General features: G+C 33.4%; 1 protein-coding gene and 1 non-coding gene across 3 annotated transcripts in view; one reads left to right on the plus strand and one right to left on the minus strand.

Moving 5' to 3' along the window:
* LOC144237442 (uncharacterized) overlaps positions 1-20,884 on the plus strand; it is a 277,532-nt gene that overhangs the window by 78,885 nt on the left and 177,763 nt on the right. The window lies entirely within an intron of this gene.
* On the minus strand, positions 19,995-20,101 carry LOC144237454 (U6 spliceosomal RNA). Its single transcript, XR_013336862.1, has one exon. It is a non-coding gene; the product is annotated as a U6 spliceosomal RNA (small nuclear RNA).

Here is a 20,884-nt window from a genome sequence, read left to right on the forward strand (position 1 = left end):
CTTTGGACTAAAAATGATTGATCTCATCATTTTGTGTATAGTACATCAGATTGAACTCACTGATATCATTTTCTGGCAGTTTGTACCAATGTTACAGGGCTTGAAGATATGCTGTCAATATCCTTGTGTTTCTTCTGCCTGTTGTGCTTGGAAAACCCCGTGATTAATCACACTCCGCAAGAGCCATCCCAATGGATCATTTTAATCTGAACTGTAATGCATATTGCTCTAAACAGCCTGGTCAAGCACAACCTGCTTGGTGTTTGGAAACTTTTACAGTGAAGCAGAAAAATACCTGGGTGCTGATGAAAGTGTCTGAGAGAGTAGATGTTCGTGTCTGTGACCTCACTATAGGATGGAAACGGCTACAGCTCACTAGACTCTTTGATGAGGGAGCACAAGGCAAGCTTCAGGCCAAGCACAGGCTAGCATTACCCCAGTCCCCACCTCCACCCCAATCCCCCCCCCNGACAAAGGAAAGGACAGAAAACAAATGGTTAAACTGTTAGTCTCCATCAGTTTATTAATATCCTAGTAAATTACGAGGAAAAAAAGGCAATGTTGTCTATAGCCTAATTTTCAGAAACCTATAGACTCCGTTTCCTGGAGCCCCAACATCACCCATAATGATGTGGGAAACAAAGGCAAGAAGGAAATGGCAGATAAAATTAAATTTCCTTATAACCTGCAGCCCATTGACAAATACTTGAGGCAAATACAGAGTATAACCTTTCTCCAGGAGCTCCCTACTGTCTTAATGTTAATGCTTTGCTAAAGGGAAAAACAACCTTAGCTTGACAGTAGCTAGGCCTACAGTAAGTCTTTAGCATATGAAAGTCTCTTTGGAAACTCCCTCTTGACTTTTTCTCCTCAACTACATAAAATGGTCAACCCCCACACTTGCAATGACCTTTTTGCACCGAAGACTTCAACAATTCTTTCCTGGCTATCAGCTCCAAATCCCATGAACTCCACCGTCTCTCCAAAACCTCATCATCTTCACTTAATTTTTTAGAAATACTTATTAATCATAACTGAATTATCTTGCATTTAGCCTTTACTCCTTTTGCCTTCATCAGAATATTACTTTCCATTTTGTGAAACAATATTTGATTAGTCATCTTTCTAAAGAGATAGGAGTTATTAATCCAGTGAACTAAGGTTCAAAACAATTTTTTTTGGAAACTACTTCTAAAATTTGTCTTCCAGTGCAACTCCTCACCCATGCTTCCTTCTACATCTATATTTGAAAATTAACACTAATTTTAAATGACATCATAAATATATTTTACCCCAAAAAACAAAAAAAAAAAAAAAAAAAAAAAAAAAAGAGGGAGAGAAAAGAAAAAGATATAAAATAATTTTCAGGAAAGCTTTAAAAAAAACTGCAGAAGATTTTTTTCTGAGCAGTTATAAATTACCAATACTGCATTACAGCCTTGTCTGCTTTAAAAGAAAGGAGGGAACAATAGAACATGCTTATAAACTATGATTTATGCTGAGGTTAAGAAGAAAACTATATTTTAAAAGTGTATGCATTCCACAAATTTCACTTTTGCTAAACCCTTTCCTCCCTTTATGCAGCAGGATAAATCTCTCTCTTACCCCGAAGGGAAGCTTTACATTCCACCAAAAAGGAAGGAACCAGCTGAAAACAAGTGTTCTCTACACAACAAAGGAGTCTATATGTCTGAGGGTTTTTACTTTTTTCAATGATTTCTTTACTAAGAAGGGAAAATTTACTGTCTGGGTGGGGTTTTGTAGGTATTTTTTTAGTCCATATTTGTTACACTTTTATTAGCCTCAAAAATAGTTACCATGGTAATAGCTCCATTTATATCTAATCCTAGAGCTGAATTATAGAAAACCTTCCCACTGGGTAGCATACAATGCCATTTGACGGCTTCATCTAGCCTATTATTTAAAGTAGGAATTATTTCAAATACTATCAAGTCGTTACATTCTATTCATGACTTCTCTTTTGTAACTCTCAAGTTAGTGAAATCCTTTGGTGTGTAATTTTGGAAGAACTGTGTTTAATTTCCATACGTATTTTTTAATACATTTTATTATGCCTCCTTTTATGAATGCTTTATAAACCTAGACACAGATGATAGTTTATTTTCTTTTAAAACTTAAAGCTCAAAAGGAATTATCAAAAAAACAATTATTTTAACATAAAATCTGTATTAAATCATAATATCAACAACTTCTAAGAACCCTCCGATATAAGGGAATCACTTTCTCTAAAAGGTACTTACAGCTTAAAAACAGGAGTCATTAAAAAATGAAGCATGACCACAGATCTGCAGACTTTAAAGGAACCTTGAGAAGCCATCATGTTTATTCTTCTAACTTTATTCTGAACAGAAATTAAATCATCCAATATGACTCTTTTCTAGAGAATATTCTGTAAAGGTGACATTTCTCTCTCCATGATAACATATTTTAATGTTTACAACCCTTATTTTTCAGAAATCCTTCCCAGTATTTAACTGAGGGTCTGGCTGCATCAGTTTAATAATAACTCACCTGGCTTCATGTCGTATTTGCTCCCTGACATCTTATAGGACAATCCTCAGGAAATCTCTAATATGCTTTAAATTGAAATTTGATTAACAGTAGTCAACCTGAAAGTGAAAAAATGTAAAGATACCATGCATTGGCAATACGGGATTACTAAGAAAACAGGGAAAAGTCTACCTGGCTACTGGATAGCCATTAAATATATTGTTTTTTAACAAAGACTAGAAATGTTGAAAAGCCTTATGATCCATGGTAAAAGAGAAGGAGACTATTACATTGTAGCATAGTACGATTATAACTAGATTTTTTTAAGTGTGAATATAAAATTAGAATGAGACAGATAAAATGATAATCACAATGTTGATATTGAAATGTGTGACTTTTTAATATCCCATTGCCAATCTGGCAGTGTTATTTTATTATTTTGTTCTAAAGAGGAAAGAATAAACTCAACAGGACAAGCCCCATCTGAAGTTAACCCAACATTCAGTGTCATCTTTTCCTCTCTTGTTTGCCTTCACTTGAAAGGCTAAAGAATCCAATCACAAAACCCCTTGTCTCCAGCCACCTCAACAGAGAACAGTGACCATGCAACAGAGTTTGGATAATCAGGTATAAGCAGACATCTCCTAGTATACATCTGAGATAACATGAGCTTTCCTGCTAAAGGTGACAGATGATTATTAGTAGTCCCTTAACCCCTGCTTGATTACCCTATTTTTTCAGCTTTGAGAGGAAAGTCATGTCTGAATTGGAACCCCTATCTAAGAACCATGACAGAAGGTCTAATGCTGGCCTTTCTATCCCTTAGCTACTCCGCCAGTACCAGCAATTTTGACGTTATTGACAAGGGAGAAAAATAAACCTCAGTTTTTTTTAGCCACTACTGCCCAAAATTTCTTTCAGCCAAAATATTTTTTCTTTGACTCAATGTGGCACCTACCATTGATATCACAACAGGTTTGATACCCTTGTGTCTCTCTATTAAAAAAAAAAAAACCCTCTTAAGAAAGTTAATTCTGTTCCTTAAATTCTTGAGTTACAGAATAGCTGAACACTTTTGCGTTTAAATTTATTAAGGACATGCTATTTTCTAGTTGTTAAAAAAATACTAAAAGGAAAGATTTCCAAAGGAAAAGATTAGTGTTGTTATTAGATATGAACTGGCTCTCATAAAGATTTTGATGATAAAAGAATACATGAATCTCAAGTCAATGATTGTGTTTCCCCAATGTACTACATCACTTTACATATTCAAGGAAACAGACCTGCCAAAACGCAGTTGTGATTTATCAAAACAGTGACTTGCATCTGAATTTTTCTGGCTTTTGATTAATCTTTAACAAGTTTCCAAATCTGAAAGTATTAGCAAGCTTGCTTTCTAAAAGAAATTGTAGTAACTACTTAACTATTATTATTGGCATTTACATTGAAAAATTTTTTCTAGAATACATGTGTGTGTATTACAATTTGCTGCATCAGTTAGTTAATACTAAATTCAAGAATAAAATAATTAAGACATTTCATGATTTCACAGATGAATCAAAAGCAGAAAAAGAGCATAAACCAAGAAAATGTCTTCATTTTGACAGAGTCCCTTTGAACTATATTAAAATTGGGGGATTGCTATTTTTATTTTAACAAGTAAAATGAGATGCTGTCAGAATGGAGATAAGACTAGAATCCTATAACAAATGAAATATTTCTGACTCCTAGTTTCTTTTCCATTCTTTCTGCTAGATAAGTGGCAAAGATACCACCCACATTGCTTGCCCACATTTTTCTGAAGGTCATTCAAGCACAAGATTTTTAATGCAATTCTAATATGAATTCATAAAAAATGATACTATTTTTCTTGATGAAATCCAAAGGTGTGTTTCTTCATAAGGGAATCAATGTTCACTCTTCTACTTTTGTGTATCACAAAAGCAACTTGTTACTCTCCTTTGCTTCTATCACCCATGACAATGCTAAAGTCCACAACCACTGAAAATGTTCAGAAATTAGATCCAGATGCTTCAAAGAATAGAGTCTGAGTTAAAGGGCTATTGGTAGAAAGCATGCTTCCATTGGTACTTTTTGAAAACTACTTTAATACCCCTTTTATAAGATCTCTTTTCTCTACAAAAGAACATATTTTTCTTCTCTCTATACATTTACTTTTTACTATACAAATCTCCCTGGAAAACAACTTGTCTTTCTGGTGAGAGTTCACTGCTGAACAGTATTGTCATTTTTTGTTTGTTTTTCCCTGGATTAAAACAGTTGATCACAAGAGAAGAAAATGGAAATATTGGGTGAACTTGGGATTTATGCTTCTGATTACACTAACCAATATTTAAAATATTTTCGTCATTAGGAATGCTAGCACTTAAAAATATTTTTTTTATAATTTCATACTTATGACTTTATTCTTATTAAAAATATTTTTGGTGGCTGCCAAGGTCTATGAAAATTATAGACTCTATTGACTCTATCACCATCATCTTTGACTCTATTACTATTTTCAACATTTCTCATATGCAAAGTAAAACTAAGCAAAGAAAGCAGTACCATCAAGGAAGATACCAGAGAGGAAATTGCTTCACATTTTAATATGACTTATTTAAGAATCTTTTCTTTCCCTAACTACAACAGATTTTATCAATAGCATCTTCAAAAATATTTAACTGTTTAGTAGTTTATATGTGATTTGAAACTCTTTTGTTCTTCAGTCTTTGCTACAAAAGTACCTATAATAGTATTTAACCTATGGTACGAAAAACTACAAATAGGCTCACTTATTTACATTTGTGTTCCAGTAGACATTAATAAGCTAAAACAATTCTCACTGTCAGTAAAAGTGAATATTCTTTCGGGGCACCTGGGTGGCTCAGTTGGTTAAGCATCTGACTGGCTGAGGTCATTTATCTCACTGTTTGTGGGTTTGAGTCCCCACATCAGGCTCTGTGCTGACAGCTGGAGCCTACTTCAGATTCAGTCTCTCTCTCTCTCTCTCTGCCCCTCCCCCACTCATGCTCTGACTTTCTTTCTTTCAAAAATTAATAAATATTTAAAAATGTTTTCTTAAGTAGATATTATTTTAGGAACAATTGAACAATAAAATATTTCATAAATTTGGCACAGGTAATTCTAAACTTATAAGGAAATAATCGTATATGTTCTTATGAACAGGTAGTTGGTGATATCTCCAACAAACAAATTAAGTTTTAATCAGCAGTATAACTATTTCTATTGAATGATCCTTCATCTCATCCATGTAATAGAAAGATATACCCTCCTATGACATGTGGAGTGAGAATAAAAGACCTAAAAGCTGAGATGACTGTCAGAAAGAAAAATATGATTAACACCTGACTCATATATGGACTTTTTTTTCCATACTATCCATTGGGATAAATTGAGGAATAGGGGTAGAATGGATGGAAGAACACATAAGTATATTCTAAATTCTAATTTTCCCTATTGTCTTTCTTTCCTTCCTCCCTTCCTTCCTCCCTCCCTTCCTTCCTTCCTTCCTTCCTTCCTTCCTTCCTTCCTTCCTTTTGCATGTATGGGAAATAAGACAGGATCAGGTGAAATGGACTTTAATATGTTTGCAAAATTTATTAAAAATTCTGTATCTAGGGAGCTAAAACATTTCGACTAGAGCCAATAGCACAGAAGAGAGGAGTTTTTGTATTTTGAAGAAATAATGAAACCAAAGAGTTGCAGCCAAATTTTGAAGGAGGATCTAAATGCTGTTTTCGGAAAAGATGACTGAATGAATTACCAGTTGCTGTTTGTCACCTCCCAAAACTCTGCTGTAGAAAAAAACTGTACTGAATGGCTTTTATAATCTTTTTACTTGTTCTTTTCTTTCAAATCAAGTCAAGCAGAATAGAGCTAAAGACTTAATTTTTACTGAAATCTTCCATGTGAAATTAGACTTTCTGAAATCAACTTTTCCCAGCCGTCTTTTTTTTTTTTTAAAGAGTTAAGTAATCAGTGTTTAATTACTTGACTTTTACATGGTACAACCTTTGAGATTTTGCTTACTTACTGAGGTTTCAAGGTGCATTGTTCAGAATGTTCAAAGATCTTGGATGTCCTGTTAGCACTAACAATGCTAAGATTACACATGGGGGAAGTGGCCTGTAACGTTCTCTTTGGATATACCATTGCATAGTCTCAAAAAGCCTTATTTAATTTTTGAAGTGCCAGGACATAAGATAGAAATGTAAATACAGTTCCATGTTTGTGTATTTACTAATGATTGCAGTCTCATTACTAATGACTGGAGCTTGAAGCTCTTAGATGAGAGATTCTGTTTTGTGGTAACAGAAAATGAAGAGAAGCTTGTCAGAAGTCCTTTTATAGTATCAGAACAGACAAATACGTAATTCAGAACCAAAATATGTGCTTTAGTAATCATTTGAGATGTAATTTCTACATTTAGGTTAGTGTATTCCCTCTTTTATTTAAAATTTTGCAAATGTGGGCTGTAAGTGGGAAATTTTAAACTGATTTAAATTTAAACTCATACTGCTCTCAAAATTGTTTTACAGCCTCTACCTATGTAAAACACCATATTAACGTATGGTTTATTTCTTTCTTTTCAATCAAATATTAAGAAATTATTGAAATCATTTTAAGGAAGGAAATTACAGAGTACTCTAACCTTAAATATCAGTAATGAATCAAATTTGTGTGCAATTTATGAAAAATGAATCAAAAGACCTTGGGCAGTTTTAATATATGTAATTTCTACCCTACCCACATCAAAATAATTTTTTGAGATTCATTACACACCAGCACATATATAATAAAACAGATATATAATAAAAGATCAAATAGAAATAAAAAATTTTAAAAATCTTGGAAATGATGACTTAATCATGGCAAGGCCCTGTAAATATGGAATTATTGGCTAATTATTTTGATCTGTCATGTTTGATTATTACTTGTGATGAATATGATCTGTTTCTAGTATTTTCTCTTCCAAAAATTTTTTGACCTCTAGTGCCACATTCCCCCATCTTTTTATTATTATTATTTTTAAGGTTTTATTTTTAAGTAATCTCTACACTCAACATGGGGCTCAAACCCACAACCCTGAGATCAAGAGTTGCATGTTCTACTGACTGAGCCAACCAGACACCCCCACATTCTCCCGTTTTAAGTATCTCTTATAACTCCACATAGAAAGTCAATACACAATATTTTGTGAATACTTTTCTTAAATATCTCAATTTACTTCCCGATTCACATCTTTCTAGAATAAGTCCACCAAGAAAATTTACCTTGAAATTTCTTTTATTCATCAGTTGCAACTAGACTGTAGACCCTGAATGGAGAAGCCATGTTATCTTGTTCAGTGTTCTTTCCTCAGTGACTACACCAGCACGTGGTAGAATTCAGGTACTCCCATAAACATGCGTTAAGTAAAATAATTAAAAATGAATAGGGATTAATGACATATACAGTAAGTGGACAATGCTGATACTTCCTTTTCTGAAGGGAAACTGCTCATTTTCTACTTAGTCTACATCTACACCTACAGAGTCAAACAGTGTTAACACACATTTAGTTATTCCTGGGTTTTGTCATGGTTTTATCTCATTTTACTCTTCCATGTTTTCAGATCTTTTGCAGTGAGATATACTGCTTTACCATCAGAAAAAGCAATAAACATGATTTAAACAATTGTCAGACAATTCCAAAAGGAAAAATCTAGAAGAAGTAAATATCCTTTTTACCTAGAATGAAGGTTGTTTATATGGGCTGAAATTTTTAAAAAGAAACAAAACGCAAATCTACTTTTAACTAACCGAGAGGGTTTGGCCACTCACATTTCATTTGTAGGGTACTTTTCATAGAACGAAAATTGCTATGATAATAACTATTTCATAGGGTTGCCCTGAGATTCAGATTAAATAAATGCACTTAACAGTGTGATTGATGGGATTAAGCATCTGAAAAGGAGGAGGAGGAAGAAGAGAAAGAGGAGGCAGAGGAAGAGGAGGAGAGGGAAGAAGAAAGGAAAGTGGGTGATGAGGAAATGGGGAGAAGGAAGAAGGTGAGGGCAAGAGGTAGGGAAAGAGGAGGGGATGGAAAAGAAGAGGAAGGAATCATCTAGTATTTAAAATACTGTTGCTTTTCTTTTCCCTTGCAGTTGTAAACTATGTCTGAATTATGGTCGTAATTTTCTGTTCTTTACATTTTATAGACTACTACTGCTACTATTTATGGAGGTCTCACACAGCAAATTAGGCCTTTTACATAAAAAGAATCCCATTTAATCACTACAAATGTCTCATGAGATGGATACTCTCTTTATCTTAAAGATGAAGAAACTGAGATTCAGAGTTTACCTATTTTGCCTAAATTCACAAAAAGCTAGAAGAGGCTTAGGCTGCATCCAGTCTGTTTATGGATATATAACCTTTAAAATCCTAAAATAATTTCTATTTTCACTTAAATTTCCATTTTTTGCTATTCTAAGTAATAAAGTACTGTTTTAAAAAATACATTTGAGGATGTAATATGAACAGCAGAATAAAATTTAATTTCAAGCTAGCACTTTTTAGGTTACAATGTAGATGATTGTTTAGATTCAAAAGAGTCAATGAATCTTTTATAACTATTTTTGCTAAAATAAGGAACAATATTGTTTTATCTTTATTTACTTCAAATATGAAAACTCTCCTTCATTAAAAATATTCCTTTTAATTCTTGCCAAAAAGCATATTCTAAATTATTCCTTTGATTTTGAAATGTAAACAAATCCAGAAAATAATGAGCAAAATATTCTGCGTTTTTTAAGTCAGAGTTTCATTTCTTGAAATCCACATCAAATATCTCCTTTTTCATTATATTGGAAACAGAATTCTTATTTTCTCTACCCTCTTGTTTTATACCCAAAAGAACTCTTTTTTTTTTTTTTTGGTATGTAGTTTATCTGCTCCTGATGGATAGAGGCAAAGATAAATTTTAATTTGCTGCTTAACAAGGTCATGAGTTCAATACCATTTGGCCAATGACAAAGTTTAAATTATTGGACAATTCTCCCAGACTTTAAAAATTATGTTCGTTTAATTTTAGTCATCTTTAAATTAATGTAAAGTATCTTCCCAGTAAGAATAAAATTGTATACTCTTCTATCATCTCCAATGGTCGCGTAGCAGTGTGCTAATCACTTGGTCACCAAACTTGTAAAATTGACATTTCTCTGAATTCTTCCCCGGTTTCAAACAAACAAATATGTGTCTGTATTGGTGACTGATATATTTTCGTGGTTTAGTCCAGTTTGAAGCTTGAAATAACTGGGAAGTAAACAACTGACCTAATTATGTACACAGGAGAGGTATTCATCAAACAATATATGAAGCCTGCCTTGCTTGGCTGTGAAATAGAAGTGTTCAGCTGTGCCCTAATGCTCCTGTAGAAGTCTTAGTGACAGAGTATTACATTAACTATCTGGCTAATGCTAATAGATCTTTACAACACAGACAATCTAATTTGGTGATAGATGTTATGCAATGTAGGAAGAAAATTAAAGCATTCAGAAGCACTCCTTCAATTTGCATTTCCATTTTTCTTTTTTTTTTTTAATAGATAGCTTTCAGCTTCCTGGGTTTGCTTTATTTTGTTCTGTTTTGTTTTGTGTGTGTGATTTCAGGGCATATGAAATTTCTCCTGGAGGTGGGAAAGAATCTCTGGGGAGAAAGCAGAGGCGGGGATACATTTACATTAAGAACAAAAAAGAAAACAGATAATCTTTTCTTTCCAAACTGTATTACAGAATTAGATATATATCAGTGACTTGAGGTGCCCCACCTGAATGACCACAAATAAAAGTTACCTGTATCTTTGGGCTGCCAAGCTATGATAAAATATAAAGGGTTTCTGTTCAAAGATGATTTAATACTGCTAACAGGGAAAGAAGTCAGCAGGGCATATCCTTTGGAGACTAATATTCTTCATATCTGAAATTCAGCCTTGGTTAAGGACTCCAAAAGAGACTTGAGGGATTGGGAACCTGCGTGTTTTTCCAGTAGAATTTGACAAGCATGGCGTTTCTTGCATATCAAGCATGTCAGGTAACATCCGTAAGAGAATCCTCGTTGCTTGTGGCTTTTGCTAAATTATAAGTTATTGTATAATACACAGTTGTCTTCAGATTTTAATTTGGAGTATGTTTTCAAGTATGCATGTATATGTCAGGAAGGAGAGCTGGATCATTACTGATTGAACACTGCGAAAACAGAAAGCAGTGAACTGTTCCTCCTCTTCTCTCCAAACCAGATTTTTAAAGTTAACATGAATGTTGTGTTTTTACACTTTATCGAGGAATAATTGACAAATTGCATATATTTAAATTGTACTGCATGATGATTTGTTGTACATAACATTGTGGAATGATTACCAAGACCAAGATAATTAATATACCATTTCACATAGTTAATATTTGTGTCTGTGGCCAGAATGTAAAAGATCTGTTTTTAGTAACTTTCAAGTATGAGATACTACTGTTACTAATCATAGTCACCCAGCTGTACGTTAGATCTTCAGAATTTATGCGTCATGTAACACAAAATTTGTACTCTTTGACCTATATCACCCCATGTCCCCTGTCCCTGCCCCCACCCTTCTACTCCCTGTTTCTATGAAGTCAGCTTTTTTTTTTAAGACTTCACATATAAGTGATGTCACACAGTATTTGTCTTTCTCTGTCTGCCTTATTTCACTTAGCATAATGCCCTTCAGTCTCATCCCTGTCGTAAAAGCAGGATTTTTTTCCTTTTTAATGGCTGGATGATATTCCACTGTGTCAGTGTATGCCACATTTTCTTTATCATTCATCTGCTAAATGACATTTAAATTGTTTCCATATCTTGCCTTGGAAATCATGCTGAAACAAGTATGGATGTGCAGATATTTCTTTGATATACTGATTTCAGTTTCTTCAGATATATACCCAGGAGAGGGATTCTGCACCTATGGTAGTTCAAGTTTTAATTTGTTTCTATTATTTAAAAAAATTTTTAATGAGTTTATTTATTTTTTAAGAGAGCGAGAGAGAGACCAGGGAAGGGACAGAGAGAGGGAGAGAGAGAATCCCAGGCATGCTCCATGCTGTCTGCACAGAGCCCAATGTGGGGCTTAAACTCATGAACCATGAGATGATAACCTGAGCCAAAATCAAGAGTCGGTTCCTTAACTGACTGAGCCACCCAAGTACCCCTCAATTGTTGGGAGCCATTCTGAACTCACTAGTTGAGAATACTCCTTGTGAGGTTAAGGCAGGCTTGCAAGGTCTCCTGCCATCAGATGATGACCAATATCTACCCCCACTCAATTGTTTTTACTTGAGCACCTTGTTGATCGGTATCCGGAGTGACTTGTCCCCTTACTCTGGCCCTGGTATTATGATTGCACCTTGTGAAGGAACTTGTTGTAGGAACTTCTTCTTTTGTGGTTATGGGAGCAGACATTTTATTTCCTGAAGATCCTGTTTTTCTCCATGCTTCCCATTAAGCAATAAACAGGCTATTGACCCCTTCTCATAAAGAACTGACCTTTGCCTTTGCTATGCTAAAGACATTATCTTGTTTGTATTTGAATGCTAAAGATACCTTCCTTCCCCATATGATAAGCATGAGTACCCTACATCAACCACTAATGATAAGGTTATGTATATCAATGTTCTGGAAAATCTTTACTGATCAAAGAATTTATCATCAGAATGACACTTCTGTGGTGACCCCCATACACTTACTCATAAATAAAGTTGAGACGGAGTCAGTGCAGAGATGCCAGCCTGATGATCAGAAAGAATCTCAGGGCTCTCTTACTCTGTCACCAACACCATCTATCCTTCAGGGACCCCTGGACCAGCTGGAGAGGGACCACGGCACTCAATTTTTAATTTTTTGAAGACCCACCATGCTGTCTTTCACAATGGCTGTACCAGTTTACATTCCCACCAACAGTGTATAAGCGTTCCCATTTCTCATCCTTGCCAACATTCATCTTTTGTCTTTTCTTAATTATAGCTATTCTAACAGGTGTGAAGTGAAATCTCATTGTGGCTTTGATTGTCATTTCCCTGATTGTTAGTACTGTTGTGTACATTTTCATGTACATGTTGGCCATTGGTATTGTTTTCTTTAGAAAATATCTATTCAGGTCCTTTGCCCATTATTTAATTGGATTATTTGGGTTTTTTGTTTTTTGTTTTTTTGCTGTTAAGTTGTATGGGTTCTTTATATATTTTGGATATTAACCTCTTATCAGTTAATAGTTTGCAAATATTTTTCTCTCATTCTGTAAATTACCATTTCAAATGTATTATTTTCTTTGATGTGCAGTAGCTCTTTAGGTTGATGTAGTCCTACTTGTTTAATTTATTAGCTTTCATTGTCATGTTTCTTGTTGTCTTATCCAATAAATTATTGCTAAGACAATGTCAAGAATCTTTCACTATTTATTGAGGAGTTTTACAGTTTCAGGTCTTACATTTAAGTGTTTGATCCATTTCAAGTTCATTTTTGTAAGTGGTATTAAGATAGGGGTACAAGATTTTCTTTTTCATGTGGATATCCAGATTTTTCCAATGCCATTTATTAAAGAGACTACTTTTTTCTATTGTGTGTTCTTGATGCCTTTGTCAAAAATTAGTAGACCATATATGTATGAGTTTATGTCTTGGCTCTCTATTCTGTTCCACTGGTTTATGTGCCTATTTTTATGCCAGTTCCATGCTGTTTGGACTACAAAGCTTTGTAATGTAGCTTGAAGTGAGCCAGTGTGATGTCTCCAGATTTGTTCTTCTTTCTCAGGATTGTTTTAGCTATTCAGGGATTTTTGTGGTTTCATCCAAATTTTAGGATAGTATTTTAGTATTTTCTTATATGTGAAAAATGCCATTGGAATTTTTATACAGATTGAATTAAATCTGTAGATTGCTTTGATAAAATGGACATTTTCATAATATTAATTCTTCCACTCCAAGAACATGAGATAGTTTCCATATACTTGTATCTTCTTCAGTCTCTTTCCTTAGCATTATATAATTTCCAGCATATAGGTCTTTCACCTCTTTGGTTAAATTATTCGTAAGTATGTATTTGTCTTTAATATTATAAATGAGATTTCTATCTTAATTTCTCTTTCCAAGAATTCATTAGCAGTGTTTAGAAATGCAGCTGATTTCTGTATTTTGATTTTGTATTGGTAAACTTACTAAATTCATTTATTAGTTCTAACGGTGTTTTGGAGGATTCTTCAGGATTTTCTGTATATAAGATTGTGTCATCTGCAATGGCATAATTTGACAGTTTTTTTTCCCAACTCAGGTGTCTTTTATTTCTTTCTCTTGACTAAACTGTGTCTAAGACTTCCAGCGCTATGTTGAATACAAATGGCAAGAGTGGCATCTTTTTCTTATTCCTGATCTTAGAGCAAAGGCTTTACCTTTTCATTATTGAGTATGTTATGTTAGTTGTGGACTGGTCAAAGACGGCCTTTAGTATGTTGAAGAACATTTTTCTACACCTAATTTGTTGATAGTTTTTATCATGAAAGAGTATTGAAATGTGTCAAATGCTTTTTCTGCATCTATTGAAATGATTGTACAGTTTTTATTCATCAATCTGTTAATGTGGTGTATCACATTTTTTTTATTTGTATATGTTGGCCCATCCTTGCATACTAAGGTTGAATCACACTTGATTATGGTGTATGAATCTTTTAATGTACTCTTGAATTTCACTTGTAATTTTTATTGAGGTTTTTTGCATTTATGTTCCTCAGAGATATAGGCCTATAATTTTCTTTGCCTGTAATATCCTTGTCTGGTTTGGGTGACAGGGTACTGCTGGTCCCATAAGATGAGTTTGGAAGTGTCCCTTCCTCTTCAATTTTTTGGAAAATTTTGAGAAGAATAGGTATTAACTCTTTAAATGTTTGTTAGAATTTACCTGTGAAGCCATCTGATCATGACTTTCATGTTTTGAGAGATTTTGGATTACCTATTCAATCTTCTTGTTCATTAATGGACTGTAGGTTTTCTATTATTTCATGATTCAGTCTTTGTAAACTATGTTTCTAGAAATTTATCCGTTTCTTCTAAGTTACTATTTTGTTGGTAGATAGTTGTTTGTAATAGTCTCTTATGATTATTTTTCTGTGGTATCAGTTTTAATAGCTCTTCTTATCATTTAATTAACTTGTGTCATATCTCTTTTTTTCATAGTCTACCCAAAGATTTGTCAATTCTACTTTTCTTTTCAAAAGCACAATTTGAAGCTTTGTTGATCTTTTCTGTTGTCTTTCTAGTCTCCTGTTTATTTCTGCTTTGATCTAATTATTTCCTTCCTTTTGCTAACTTTGGGCTTAGTTTTTTCTTCCTTTTGTAGCTCCTTGAAGTAATTAAAATATTCTTAAATCTTTACAGTAGCACTAATAAGTTCTGTGTGTATATCATATAAATGAAACTTTCTTTCTCCTTAGCATAAATTTCTAAAATTCTCCCTTAGAATATACTGTTTTGAGTTTCCTAATTTCTTTTCACCTGGATAGGAAATTTGAATTCAGGAAAGTTCAATTTTAATAGTATCTACTGACACTTGTTTTAATCTAAATTTATAATATTAAAACCTTGTATGTAATATATGTATGTGTATATTGAATTTCAATTTTAATTCTTTTTGTTAAGAATTACTTTTGTTAGGGGTGCCTGGGTGGTTCAGTCGGATAAACATCCAACTTCTGTTCAGGTCTTGATCTCATGGTTCATGGGTTTGAGCCCCGCGTCGGGCTCTGTGCTGACAGCTAGCTCAGAGCCTGGAGCCTGTTTTGGAATCTGTGTCTCCCTCTCTCTGTGACCCTCCCCTGCTAACGCTCTCTCTCTCTCTCTCTCTCTCTCTCTCAGAAATAAATAAAAACATTAAGAAAAAAAGAGTTACTTTTGTTAGTGATGTAGGAAAAGATAATAATACACATTATTAAAATATCAGTTTGCAAAACACAATCTGATACTGAATTCTATCAAAAGGTCATTTCCTAAGGTCAGTAAAATAAAAACATTACTTAATTTTGCCCCAATCACCTACATGTTAAGGAAAAAAAAAATTCTCACTGAGCTAGTACAAATACAGATATATCTATATCTTAAAACACTTACCAAAACATAATTATTTCATATCTACATAGAATAAAAATACAATGTACTGGGGAAGTACATAAAGATGAATGTAAAAAAAACTTGCTTCTTTTAAATTGACAATCTAGAAGGAAACCTTTTTCAAATGCACATATGAACAGGGAAATGCATTGGAATTAAGGGCAATTTTTAAAAAAGTATTTCTTTGTAAAATATGTAAGCTTTTGCCTTATTTTTCAGAGGTGAAATAAATGTGGTTGGACATACATGAGACAGAGTGCTTTGTTGAAATGTCTGTTAACAGACTATACAAAATATATTTATTCTGTAAATTGTCTGCATGCCAGCAAGAAACTATCTTGTATGAATACCTCTCTTGGACATGGTAAAAATCTGATTCAGGAATAATTTAGCACAACATTCTATTCAGGTAATTATGCTCACACACTCACTCTCTCTCTCTCAAAAATAAATAAACATTAAAATAATTAAAAATAAAGTAAAATAAAAAATGTTAAAAAATTAAAATAAAAAAATATAAAGGTCTTTTACCTCCTTGAACTTCAGTATCTTCTTCAAGTTTGGGTTTTTTTGTTTTTGTTTTTTGTTTTTGGTATGAATGAAATAAGTTAATCTCTGTCGAATTTGTTAGTTTGCCTAGGACATAGTAAACACTATATAAATATTATCAATTTTATCACAAGGCATGGATCTTAAGAAGTGGTAAATACTGACATTAAATTCATTTACTTTTAATACTAACATTTTATTAAGTGACCATTTATGCTTAGTTAAAAAATGATCCATTTAATAATGTTAGTGTTATTTAATATATTTATTCCACACAATAAAAGAAATATTTTTGGCTGTTATTTATGATATGTACACTCATGAATTGTAAGGAAAGGTTCAATGGTTAAAGGCTTGGCCAATTTTATTCCATTCCCTATTCATCTTTCTTGCTCATTTTTCACTCATTTTTAAAACTATGGAAGAAAATAGTTAATAGCTTTTACTGTCGCTCTGTCTTTCCATCTATTATTTATCAGGCTGTTTCTGGGGTGCCTATTGTTGTCCTACTGATGTTCTATCTAGTGCATATTGCACACTTCAGAGAAGCAGGCATGAAGGGGGAATGTGCAGAGGCCTTGATTTGGCAGATCCAAAGGGAAAGAGTTTTCAGGTACGAGGGGCTTTGTTGTCTGGTAAGACAACAAGACAAAGAAAGCTTATAAAGTATGAGTCAAGAGAGCTCTGAGACATGGGAAACAGAAGATATTTAAGTAGTGTTTTCAAATTTCTGAGAGTAAGAAGAAAATTAGTGTCACCTCTGCAAACCAGGTAGTATCCTAAAGAAGTTGCCTTTAATCAACTCTTTAATGGCTTCAGAGTTTTCTTTCAAAGCAATAGTTTTCCATTGGTGGAAGCATTTTATAACATGTATTTGTAAAATAAAGCTTTTGAAAAATCTCATGTTTGGGGTACTTCATAGGAATCCTTTTTATCTGAACTTTGATGATAGGAAGATATAGGTTTCTTGGATTAATAGAAGCATTTTAAAGCAAAGATGTGACTCTCATAAAATTAGCCTGATGTGACTCTCATAAAATTAGTCTAACCAATATTTCACCTGCTTAGTGATCATTGACAAAAAAATATAAGAGGTATAATGTATCAATGAACACAGTTAACTGAGGCTCATGGAGTTTAGATAACTGGGCTCAGGGTCACAGCTAATCTGTGTTTCAGAGATAAAATCCAAGTGCAGATCTGAGGACATAAATGAAGAACAAGTTACAAGGTACATGTTACAAGTTAAGTAGAAACTACAAGGGGTGTAGATGTATGTGTGTGTGTGTGTGTGTATATGTGTGCTCGTGCGCGTCCAGTGTGCAGGGTAAGGGGAGAGGGAGGTTGAAGGAAAATTCAAACAGGCAGACCTAACCCAGGGTGAAAAGAGGGTGGTGAACTTTTGAACTGTGCTAGTATACAAAGCATACAATAATACCCACCCACCCAATTCGGCAGGTAATACAATCACAGTTCTCAAAGCAAATAAGGTCTAATCCCACCAATGTTTACTTCAAATAAGAACCTAGTTTCGCTGGCATTAGTTCCTTATTTTTTCAGTTGTTTCCAAGTCTTTTAAATATTTGTATGATCAGTATTGCTCTAGGCTTCTACGCTTTTAAAGATAAGGACCAATAGTTTAATTTTGCAATGAAAAACACATAGTCATATACCAAAAATATACAATTGCTTAATATATGTTTTTTAATTATAATGGCACTTCTGCTTTTATTTCCCAAGTGTAAATTAAATGTTTAATAATTTAATTTAATGTTAATTAAATAATTTTGGTATGACATAAAAATTGAATAAAATAATTCTTTTTAGAGATTAAAAAATTACTTTGTTACACCCTCTCAGTTCATAGGGCACAGTTAAGAGAAAAACAAACTTGCTGACTTGTTCTTCTAATACATTTTGGTCTGTCTAGTGTAATTTGCATGCTCACTGGATTTTATCATGCTTTAAATATTTAGTACCATTCAGTTTCGGGAACTTGAACCAAAAAGTAAGATGATCATTTTCAGAGAGACTGTGGGTTAAAGAACATTTATTGTTCATCCTCTTGTCTACGTCCAAAATGTTGCCAAGTTGAGAATAAAATCACATATATGAAGTCATGATGACAACATGTACATATATTCAAAATGCATAACACCAACTAATAATGCTAATGTTTACCAATTGTTTCCACGAGTACTTGCTGTGGATTAATTTTTCCTTTGTATCCTTTGGTGTGGTTGTATTATAAACTTCCCACTTTACAACTGATACCAAAAGAGGCAAAGAGAAGTCATTTGTCCAAGATGACAGCCTAGTCATTGTTAGAGCTAAGAGCCTATGCCAAGCCCCTTCACTCGACATTGCCTTCTTCTGAAGAGGGAATTTTTGAGATTTAAGCAAGTAAAAATTGGGGCACCTGGGTGGCTCAGTGGGGTTAAGCGTCCAACTTCGGCTCAGGTCATGATTTCATGATTCATGAGTTGGAGCCCCGCGTCCAGCTCTGCACTGACAGCTCAGAGCCTGGAGACTGCTTTGGATTTTCTGTCTCTCCCTCTTTCTGCCCCTCCCCATGCTTATGCTCTGTCCCTTTCTCTCTCTCTCAAAAATAAATAAACAAACATTTTTTAAACAATTAAACATTCTATATATTATTCAATGTTCTTGGCTTTCTGCTTAAGTTATTTGAAAATCAAAAATAATAGTAAGCAAAAGTACTAAACCATTATAAAGTAAATTGAAGGATTTCTCTATAATGCATGCCATTTGCTTTGTGCACACAATCTGGCCACGATGTTAGATTTATATATATTTATAAAACTTAAATGAAGTCAAATACATTTTACAAAGTTAAAAACTGTGCTCTAGAAGTGAAACAAGCATAGGTAAATTATGGTAGAAGCCGTTATGATCTAAGTAGCTCAAACATATTAATATTTCTATTGAACTAATTGTATATTTAATGTTATTAAGTAAAATTTGAAGAATCACATGAAACATATTATTTGGATTACTTATGTAAATTAGTTGTTCATCAAACAAGTAAATTGGGGGCAATTTTGAAAGTATTTAAGTTGTATTTCTATAAAGTATGTGGCTGTTTTTACACACACACATACACACACACAGTCCTAACATTTCTTCTTATATGATATATAGTATTTATTTATGAATGTATGAATAATTATGTATATAAATACCTTTTATAAATATATTATTACTGTATCATTTTATTTATATATTTAACTCTAATAAATGCATGTAAAGAATGTATGGCCTATTTTGTTTAATTCTGTGAGTTGCTCTGTTATTTTTCTCATATGTGTATGACATACATGTGTCATAATTCAAAAACAGTTATATACGATGGTTATAAATAAATAGATTTTATCACTTACAATTTTTTAAATCACAGCAAACAACTGGTCATTTGGTACCTTTAACTGACGATATTTGTTAACTCCAAGTGTCAAAGGAAGATTTTAAAAAATATTCTAAAAACCAATCAAAATGCATTTTGGCTTATCTTTGGTTTGGTGGGAAAAGAAAAAGATTTTACCCATAACACTGCAAATTTAATCCTTGTGGGATTACTTTTGGTACCTCTTATGTCACTATTTCAGTTTGCAGAATTAACCTGAGTTTGTTCAGCTAATACCCATCGTTGCGAATTATGGAGGCTCCTTTCAACTTCCATTTAACTTCTTTGTTTTTTTCTCTGTTTATTTTATTTTATTTTTTTTATTTTTTTAAAAATATGGAACGCTTCACGAATTTGCGTGTCATCCTTGCGCAGGGACCATGCTAATCTTCTCTGTATCATTCCAATTTTAGTATATGTGCTGCCGAAGCGAGCACTCCATTTAACTTCTTAATTTAGTGACCTTCATTAGTGAATTCCAAAGATCATGCTATCTTATAAGTGAAACTTTTGCGTTTCATGTCTAAGCACCATATCCATTTTTGCCATAGTAAGAAATAAAATACATAAAATAAAAAAGTTGAATTTTCATTTGTTAATTGCAGATGTGATATAGAAAAATCTTCAAGTATACATCTTTATCCTTATATCCTCACACCCACTGCTCTGCCTCACATACAGTAAATAATCAGTATGCATTGATTATACATTTTATGTGAATATTAATTTCATTGGAACCTAGACACATAGAAGAATCTGTAGGTAGAAAGTCACTTGATTCTAATGTAAACTTAAATATGGTTTGAAAATGAGAAGGCAACATGTTAGAAGTGAAGCAAGGAACTAACGTTTCTTAATAAGCTTCTCATTTAAAAACTCCTAATATAATTAATAAATCAATTAGTAACAGTTCAAGTTCATACCCTTCCCCTGCAGGTAAGTCTAAACCAAACTACTTCCCATGAAAAGCCATGAAGAATAATTCTGAAGCAAATCACTATCTATGAAAGGTGAAAGCATAATTCTAAAATTTTTAAAAAATGTTTTATTTGTTTCTGAGAGAGAGAGAGAGAGACAGTGTGAGCAGGGGAGGGTCAGAGAGAGAGGGAGGGAAATATAGAATCTAAAGCAGGCTCCAGGCTCTGAGCTAGCTGTCAGCACAGCGCCCAGTGCGGGGCTCGAACCCATGAACCATGAGATCATGACCTGAGCCGAAGTCA

Source organism: Crocuta crocuta, unplaced genomic scaffold (assembly GCF_008692635.1).
Source record: "Crocuta crocuta isolate KB4526 unplaced genomic scaffold, BGI_CrCroc_1.0 scaffold125, whole genome shotgun sequence".
NCBI lineage: Eukaryota > Metazoa > Chordata > Mammalia > Carnivora > Hyaenidae > Crocuta > Crocuta crocuta.